General features: G+C 38.9%; 1 long non-coding RNA gene across 1 annotated transcript; it reads right to left on the bottom strand.

Moving 5' to 3' along the window:
* Nucleotides 1–332: 332 nt before the first annotated feature.
* On the bottom strand, nt 333–1365 carry LOC143109457 (uncharacterized). The gene is made up of 4 exons (XR_012983865.1): nt 1314–1365; nt 859–882; nt 615–653; nt 333–397 (listed from the first exon to the last, which is right to left on the bottom strand). It is a non-coding gene; the product is annotated as an uncharacterized LOC143109457 (long non-coding RNA).
* Nucleotides 1366–10147: the final 8782 nt, after the last annotated feature.

Below are 10147 nucleotides of genomic sequence, written 5' to 3'. Positions count from 1 at the left end.
AGCATTCGGTCGCCTCGCTCTCCCATTGACTTAACACTGGAACAGCTGATTTTCGGCTGCAACGCTGGAAACGCCACAGCATTTTTACTTAGTTTTTACAAAAGTAGTATCAAAACATTTATTTTAACACACTCACACATAGAAAACTACAACACAAATAAGAAATTCCCTCCAAAATAGTTAGTCAGTCTAAAAGAAAATAGTCAGTCAGTTCAAAAGAAAAATAGTCAGTCAGTTAGTCAGTTCAGTCCAGTCAATTAGTTCATTTAAGATGCTTGCTCGCCCCGCCTTTGCCGCCCCCCATTCCTATCCCTGCTCAGCCGCAGTCAGTTTCTCACTGTCATTTTTACCTCAGCCTCAGTGGAGTTTTGTTGGGCAGGATTTTTTAACACAGCACCTAAACAAAAAATAAAATAAAACAACAGGGGGAAAAAATAAGACAGTAGCACAAAAGTCTATATCTTCGTTTGATTGTTTCTATAAAGACAATTCAGAAAAGTCAGAGCATTTTACAAAAAACTATTAAAAAAAACATACAAAAAAAAACGATTCACAAGCAATGCTCATAATACAGTAGTGTACTGACAACATTAGAGAGAACTTTTCCAAAATACCTGTGCATCCAGCAGGAGCTGATCTGGGAAATCTTTGACCTGTGGAAAACAGAAAAAATATAGGTGTTAACAAAAATACAATGTATGAAATGCGTCTTGTATTTTTTTTTTTATAAAACTGCGAGAGAAAGACTTCCTACCCACATTAAAAACCGAAACAGGCAGCCAGCTACTCTAGTGACTACTCTCTCTCAGCCTCTAGCCAACCATAACACAGAGTAAAAAGTATAGAAATATGTCTTACTTTGAGGGATCCTGTGTGGAAGGTCTGGACGGGATAGATGGGACACTTGAAACACAAAGATTCAAAAGGTTAAAACAAAGATGAATGATTCCTGTAGGTAACCAGTGTCAGATCATATCGGATTCAGTCAGAATGACGTATGAATGAGGGCAGCCTTTTTTCACTCTGCACAGCCTAGCCTACACAAGAGAGAGAGAGAGAGAGAGAGAGACTTTTCTTCCTACCCAAATTAAAACCGAAACAGGCAGCCAGCTACTCTAGTGACTACCAAGTGCAATCTCTATCAGCCTAGTAGAAACATTGTCTTTAGACAGTCTGATTGCAGGAGAACAGACTAGATGACTAGACTGTACAGGTCATGTAACCACACTGAGTGTTTGTGAGTGACACAGCTTTAATTGCTTACAAAGTTGCTTTACAGACTCTGTTCTGTGTCTGCGTGTTAATTAACTTACATTCAGGAGAGCTCATCACTGGGTGTCTCTTGCTGCCAATCATCTTGTGCCACTAGGAAATGCAGAAAAGGGGACCGTTACACAAATAACAGCATCACCCAGGTCCAACTAACAGAGCTAAACGAGTGACCCCACACCAGTGGTTCTCAAACTTTTTCTGTAATTTTTATCATTCTCCATTTTGAATAGTGTATTGTGTGTGTGTGTCAGTGTGTTCTCCATCTGCATGCTAAATAGTTTACGTTCAGGAGAGCTCAGCCCTTCATATTTGGCTTCCTTCTGCCAATTAACAGTTGTCACTATGAAAAGATAACATACATTACATGTAAAATATCTTACTCAATATCGTTAGTCCTCTGAAGGAGCTCTGGAAGAGGGTGGCATGGAGGCCTCTGTAACAGTCCTTCGTTATTATCCGGTGTCACTAGAAAATAAAGAAAAACTAAATTATTAGAGTGAACAGCAAGTCAAGTTTATCACAATTAGATAAACTAACGTCAGTGGGCTGAGTAATTGCCACACATTTCTATCAGCAGCAACTCATCTTAACCCAGGTCAATATAAGAGGCTAACATTCACATACAGTATGTTAACAATAGGCTATTTACCGGGCCCTGTTTTGTTACAAGTATTTCTAGGTGGGCCATGGGATAGAAAATGATGAGAACCCCTGGTTTAGGCAAAATAATTGTGATTTCAATTTTGACCTAAATTATGGCTATTATTCCATTATTGAGCAGCACAGCAACGAAAACGGCAACAGCATAGCTGAGCTGTACAATACATCCAGTAAAAAACAATTGTTGTTGGGAGTAACTGTACATTGCTATGAAACAGACATACATAGTAGATGTAGGGAACAAACAGGGATATACATTTTGATTAAATAAGGGATTGATGGAGCAGTGGATTTCAGTATGTAAGGCAATGTTTGAGTAGTAGGCTAGTTAGATCCATCTGCTCATATATTGTGTTCCTGATGACAAACTTCACATGACTGAGACCAAAGTGAACTTCAGCTAAGAACCACATTATAGATTACATGTTAGGGTGATGATGGTCAAGGTTTTACTGTGTACCTGTGTTGCAGCTGTAAACTGGGCAGGATCTGGAATATGAGTGGGGCTTAACATTGCCTGTGGAACAGATAATCATGAGGGAGCATTAGTTTATAGACAATTTGAGGACCTTGCAATCAATACATAATATGACATATGTTTTAGACCAGGTTGTGATCTAGGCTACTGTGCAATGTGAATGTAGAGGATGTTTTTGTGAATGTACCGAGTCAAACATTCGTTTAAAAGCAAAATTACATCCGAAGCGCCACTTTTAAGCTTGTGTTGTCGTTTTCAGGTGGAATGGCCTTTTGATACATGATCGCATCAAATCGCTATTTTAAAAACACTAAGAAGGCTGGGCACAACATGAAACTTTGATCGAAGTCCAAACCCTTTCTTTTTAGTAAACTATGTGTACACGAACAATGTTCTCAATGCTCGAGTTCATGTGTAGAGACACTGATGATACTTCGATCAAAGTTTCAAGTTGTGTCGAGCCTTCTTACACTCTAAAAAATGCTGGGTTATTTTTTCAACCCAAACGCTGGGTTGAGGCTGTTGGGTCATTTTGTTTGGTTGTTTTTACTCATATTGGGTTATTTCTGTAACCCAGGTTGATAGTTTATCACTGCTGGGTCGATAGTTTAGGGCTGTGCTCCCTCCTGTCCCCCGCCTGACGTGGAGTACACTACCCAGCACCAGGGTGACTTCAACACAGCTGCATAGTTATTTGAAGGTCGAGAAAAAAAATCGTCAGGCAGGCATATTCTTTCAACCGTCCAGTCCAGCAGCTGTCAACATGCAATGGAAATCAGGTGATTTCGGAAGGTATGTATCTGCTTTTATTTATTTATTTTTATCCAGGCGGATTTTAAAAGTCCACCCAGAGACATACCCTTCGTGATATCAAGGAATATTCTGCCTGCCAATTTCGTTCAGCTTCAAGCAGGTTAACAGGTGTCATTCATTCCAGCTAATATTAGCTACTGTTAATGTTAAATCTACACAAAGACAGATTCATAAAAACATAGTTCTGTATTCACTGGATAGGAACTGCTAAACAGAAACAAAACAAACTTTTACAACGAACTACCAGCATACCAGCAGCTGGTAGGTAACGTTAGCAGACTTGGTAACTTTATGCTAGTTCTAATTAAATATTCTTCGTGGCTACCGTTTGTCAACTAATGTTAGCTAACAAAGTCAAAGTAACGTCAGTCTCTTCACAACACACGTAACTTACGATAATAATCAGGCCAAACATCATCTTATTAAATCATTCAGGGTACCCCCAGAGCCCTTATTAGACATTCTCTGGTACCCCATAGAGTAGACTGTATATAATAGAACTGGACAGTGTGCCGTCTGTTAAGAGTGATGCGAGCGCTAGTCCAGAGCCCCCTGGTGGCTGGTTGCAGTACAATGTGTAACTCCGCCCATCCCCATGTATTTCAATGGCCAATGGTCTCTCTTTTTCTTTCTCTCTTTTCCAAAAATAATTCAGTGGAAATGCATGGATTCCAGTTGCTGCTACTGGAAGAAACTGGAATCCATGCATTTCCACTGAATTATTTTAGGAATCTGATCCCTTATCATACCTGTTAATTCTTACTCGTCGCTCAACTTATCGTGACTAAATTCAAGATGGCTGCAAACGCTAAACTTCGTGAAGATACTGTCTGTATAAATCGTCTTGTAAGTAAACTACCAGTGCTTTTTCAAAGTTCTCAATGTCTCGTTTTAAATGTCAGGGCCCTCGGAAGTCTACCAATGAAGTGTGGAGATACATTGAGCCTCGTAAATGGTGTAAAACAGTGATTTATTTGCATGGCTAGCCCGATGCCGAAGCACCACAATTGAAAAAGCTGTTGGTAGCATCGGCTAACTAGCGCCAGATTTTGGAGTGCAGGGGACAAGCCGAGATGGGCTATGAGACATACGTTCACACTCGGTATCATGTTTCAATATCACACCGGAATTCTCCTTTAATCCAAAGTAATGTCAGCTCTCTATGCAGGGAGTAGGGCTGTCACTTTTTATTCGATATTCGAATATGCATTCGAACATGATGTGAAATATCCGTAGTCGAACTATAAATAAACTATTCGGTTTTTAGTGCCATGTGTAGTGCATTTTTACAGTCAATGATTAGTTTAAGAATCAGTCTTCGGATGGAAACTTTCCCATTTCAGCCTGCTTGTGTTCGCGCTCGCAAGCTGTGCTCGCTGACGTTTCCTTTTTGACATTTTCCTTATCTAGCCTACAGCAAGCGCACATATCAACAATAAAGTGATTTTGTTTGATTTTGTTTGATATTGACATGGCAACGAACCATGAATGTAACATACAGTTATATTAAATTACTCAGATAGACCTACATATTTGCCACGAAACCTTGTCATGTGTGTATGTGAAGAAGGGGTTGTTTTTACTCTTGCAATTGAACGTGAATAAGTTTAGGCTACTACTTAAAAACATCAAAGCTAAACATCATATCACGACATCACTACAAATACAGTAGGCCTATGCGATTAAAATCAGCGAACATCAATGTATAGCAGGGGTCTCAAACACCCGGCCCGCGGGCCAAATCCGGCCCGCGTCCTGCCCAATTCCGGCCCGCGACGTATGACAAAATAATAATGTAATCCGGCCCTTGAGGCTATTAATTGCGACAAACAGCGATACTGATTAAAATAGACGATAGATCCAGGTACGGTGACAAATCTAATTTGTAGACCTACTCTGCTCCACTATGTGCAAGACATCCAGAGCTTGATTCAAACCCAAAATCGCTGCGCAAAGTTTTCAGGAAATACTTGTATTACACGCGAGAAACACAAAGAGGTGCATTTGTAATGACGCGGAAGCGATGCAGGCCATAATGTTGCAGAAATTGAAGCAGAAATTAAGCAGAAATAGGCCTACACCAAATGTTGAAAAACGTTCACGTGTGATGAAGTCTTAGGTAAGCTATGTTATTCACCTATTCTAATTCTGAAGGAGAATATCCTTTTGGAGATTATGATCGATCGTCTATGACAGTGATAGTCACGGTGCGTATGTGAATGGAGGTGCGTGTATACAACGGTGTCCACTAAGCATACCATGCTTGTTTCGACCCTCTGCCCAACATAGCTTGGAGGTTGCAGTGGTAATCGTGATGATAGTGTCCGTAATGGATGTGGTACAGACAGCAGGGCTAGTAGAAATAGGGCTCTAAAGAACTACAAAGTCACCCGCAATATGATGCGAACTTCTGGGTACTGCAGATTACCCGCGATAGGAACTGTTTGACCATAATACTTTATTGTAGGCCTATATTGTAGTAATCTATTACTAAACCACAACATTTAGGTGTTGGTATACATCTTAGGTGTTTTCCTGTTAATTTGTTATGTGGGTAATATGAAAAAAGGAAAGTAAACCTGCTTAAATATGTTCATCCAGTATTTACTGAAAGGTGCATAATTTGAGTTGCTTGCAATCCAGTGACAAATTAGATGGGTAAATTTACCCCCTTCATAAACTTGTTTTACTCAAAGATTTTTACATTTACAGTAGGACTTTATCTCTGACCACTTTCAAGCCATGGCCTTTTGACATTTTGATATAAAAATCCAATGGTGTTGCTTTCTTAACCCTGATGCCTAGTTTGCCAGGTTTAAAAAAGTTATGAGAGGAAATATTTTTATTTGGTGTGAAACACACACACATACCTGTTTTTATGTTTTTCATTTATTTTATAATTTGTATTAATATTTATTTTATCATTATTTTATTTATAAGATAAGGTTGCTAGCACAGGTGTCTAAAACTAGATAAAAACACTTGCACTTTCTGTTTGCAGTTTTGTGTGGTATTTGAAAAAAAGAACATTGCATTTTCAGAAATAGCCGGCCCTCCAATCAGATGACGTTGGCAGAATTGGCCCCCAGCTCATTTGAGTTTGAGACCCCTGATGTATAGGCTACGTAGAAGATAGATAGATAGATAGATAGATACTTTACAACATGGAGTGGATGTTTTCGGTTCAGATGCTTGTTCTCTTCCTTTTTGAGTATGTAATGATCCTAAAACTTTACTTGAAAACTTTAGACATTCTCTGCCATTTATGGACATCTTGACTCCGCCATCGCGCCAACTAAATTCAGAATGTATCACGCGCTAGTGGTGTGCTTCCTGAACAACAGTCTGTGCGGAAAAATCAGATCCCTGCACGTCATAGGAATTTAAACAAGGCTTCGAGGCAGAGTTTTTGCCTCGAGTAATTTTTGTAATAGAGTTATTTGAGTAACTCGATGAATCGTTTCAGCCCTAATCTCTATCTTCATTAGCCTCAGGCATATGGAAACGGTACGGGCGTCACGGTTCAGTGCATGAATTTACACGGAGAATACACGGTATAAAAATACATAAAACTTGTGTGCGGATTAATTAATGTAATGCAGAATTACTGTTAAGTAGGCCTATGAGAGTTCTTTAGCGACACCTAACGCTAATCTGTAGCCTCGCCTTAGCTCTGAAGCTCTGATTGGCGCCTATGTTATTTTTTTGTCAGGTCATCAGTGGAGTCAGTCAGTCAGAGATAGCAGCACTAAGCGAGTGGTGGCAACCCACAAGAGTTAGAGGACCCGCTGGTCTCTTTATCGCAAGTTTGAGAACTTCAGTTACAGTAGTACAGGCGAGAGAGTGGTGGATAAGACGAAACTGTGTGTCGGCGTTGTTCAGCAGTTGTTAGGTATGTGAGTGGAAATATATCGAACATGCTACACATATTCGAAGCCATCACCCAGATGATGTAGGCTACCAATCACTAAAATGACAATCCCCTGCGCTTCACCAGCCTTTGGATACACGTACAAATAGGGCCAAAACCTATGGCTTAAATTAAATGATTTCATAATGACAGAAACCTATGTAAATCACATGGTAATTACCTTTATGTTAGGGTAACTTGTAACTTCTCACATGAGGAGCTGGCAGTGTTAAGTGCATAGACAGTAAAAGAAAGTGTCAACGCTAACCAGGCTAATAAACAAACCATGCTACGATGAGTTAATGTCAAAGGGTAAAGTCATGTGACTTCTAGTTGAAGTCTGTTTATCAAATGAAAGGAGAAATTTAGTTTTTTTAAAAGAAGGCAAAATAGTGTGATATTTTCACAGTTAGTAGATTATTACTGTACACACACTGAAAAGTATTGAGGCAAATTGTAGACCCTTCCATAACTAAAAACGGATGTTGAAGGTCTTTCTTAAGTGGATTTTTAAAAATCATTATTCTATGTAATTTGCACTTTCAGAAATAAGAGATGCTGTAGGCCTATTTTCAGTTTAATAGCTAATTGCTTTATTTTGTTTACAAGTTGCAGATGGAGACTGGGTACTTGTTGTTTACTGTTTACATCTTACACACTTCAGGCTGTTGCAGATAGCTCAGGAAAGAGACTGTATGACACTAGGTGGTACAGCCTGAGACATGCACAATAAAAAAAAATGCTTTCTGCATTTTTGTTTTGCTTTTCCCTCCATTGTACCGAACTCGTACCGAACCGTGATTTCCGAACCGAGGTATGAACCGAACCGTGACTTCTGTGTACCGTTACACCCCTACTCAGCTGGTTTGGAAATTGGACTAATTTTAATAAATATCTGAGTGAATCTCACTGTTTTTGGGTAAGAGTGGAAATAACTTTTTGCATAGTGCATTAGGATATGTGGATGCATGAAATCTTTCTTGTATCATAGAAGAGATAAGTGTCTTGCAATGGTATTAATTTCTATGATTTTGGTAAGCATTACACAAACTAGACTCACAAGCAAACGTGATATGAGCTTGTGTGTCTAGTTTGTGTAACAAGGACATCTTCAGATGTAAAAGTTTGCCAATGGGTTGGATAGCCTACTCAAATGTAAGTAAACCAAGTAGTCCTATATGAACTTACTTTCACAGCCTAGCAACACCAAGTTGAGAGATGCAAGTTAGCAGACCATTAATGTTAGCCTTCTATTTATTGTCATCAAAACGGCAGAGGAACGAACAAGTCTCTGGCGGTCTCTCGTGTCTGCAAAAAATAATTTGGCATCTGGCTCAATATTCTGCGCAAGGGACTGTTGTGGTAGGTGAAATTTCACAATGATTGGTCAAATTTGCGGAAAAGTTGCGGTGTTGACAAAATTGCAAGGTCACACAGAATTTGAGGGGATTTGTCGAATTTGCATTAATTGTTGCGATCGCAAAATCCTGGAGGGACTGTTAATAGCATAGATGGCCATTACATTATAATTAGATTAACTAGCTGAACAACACAGGTGACCACTTCATACTTTCTTACTGTATCATCATAACTATTCCACCTGTGTGGATGGTTAAAATTCTGAAGAAGCTACAGACAAAATATTTTCATCCATAGATTAAAAAAATAAGCCCCCTACCATGGCTTGATTACAACTTCCGGCACGTAACAGCACTGCTACTGGAAACATTTCTAGAGAGAGAGAGAGATGTGTGTGGGGGGGTGAGAAAAAGAGAGAGAGAGATACAGTAGAGAGAGAAATGTTTAAGGGGCGAGTGACATTGTATAACATTTTCAATTCAGGTATCGATATTTTCATTGTTTAACAGAATAAACATCACAATGGCTGTCCCACATAATGGAAAATGAGGAAGCAGTGAAATTTCAAAGGGATTGGGTGGGAAGAGTTGTTCACAGCTCCTATTCAAGCAAACGAAATGGTGTGATGATTCTTATTCATAAAAACCTAAGTTTTGTCATGCTGAAGGAAAGAAAGGATAAAGAGGGCAGAATTATTTGTGTTGAAGCCTTAATTAATGGCATTAGGATGATATTATGTAATATATATGCTCCTAATAAGGGAGATCCTGATTTTTTCCATGAAATATCAGGAATATCATATAATATGAGATATGGAAGGTCAGGTTATCTTGGCAGGAGATTTTAATTAGGTGATGGATGGGGTGATTGATAAGAGCAAGCCTAGTGGCAAAAACATACCAAGGGATAGGGCTTCAATACATATGTTAACAGAGGACTTGAACCTGGTGGACGTCTGGAGGTTAGTGAACCCGCGGGAGAGGGAATATACATTCTACTCTCACTGTCATAAGTCACATTCAAGAATTGACTTCTACCTAATATCAAATACCCTAATAGAATCAGTGGTGGATTGTAAGATAGGGGCCATCGCCCTCAGTGATCACGCGCCAGTAGAGTTACATATAGACTTACAGACAGACAGAGATAGAAAAGGCAGGTGGAGACTAAATACTAGATTATTACATGATGAAGTGTTCAGCAGAACATTATCAGAGGATCTTAAATCATTCTTTGAAATTAATATTGGATCTACATCAAAAATTGCCTCTGTTTGGGAGGCATCAAAAGCTTACATAAGAGGGAAAATTATAGCCCAGTCTTCAAAAATTAAAAAAGAAAATGCAATGAAAGTAGCAAAATTGGAAAACGAAATATGTAACCTAGAAAAGGAATTGGCAATTTGCGACACTGAGAAGCGATACCAAACCATCTGTAATCTTAAATATCAATTACACGAAATATATAACAAAAAAGCTGAATATGCCTTATTTAGACTGAAATCTACATTTTATGAAGGAGGGGAAAAGAGTGGAAGGTTATTAGCTAGGCAATTAAAACATCAGGACATATCTAATAATATACCAATGATTAAGAGAGGGAATGGAGTTGTAACATCCTCAAAAGAAGTCAATAAGATATTTGAAAACTTTTAC

Source organism: Alosa pseudoharengus, unplaced genomic scaffold, assembly GCF_046254945.1.
Source record: "Alosa pseudoharengus isolate Yale_2024_CS ecotype anadromous, Long Island Sound unplaced genomic scaffold, YU_APseudo_1.1 YU_APseudo_1.1_scf_7, whole genome shotgun sequence".
Taxonomy (NCBI): Eukaryota; Metazoa; Chordata; class Actinopteri; order Clupeiformes; family Clupeidae; genus Alosa; species Alosa pseudoharengus.
Note: the sequence above shows the minus strand (reverse complement) of the source record. Positions and strands in the feature narration are given on the sequence as shown.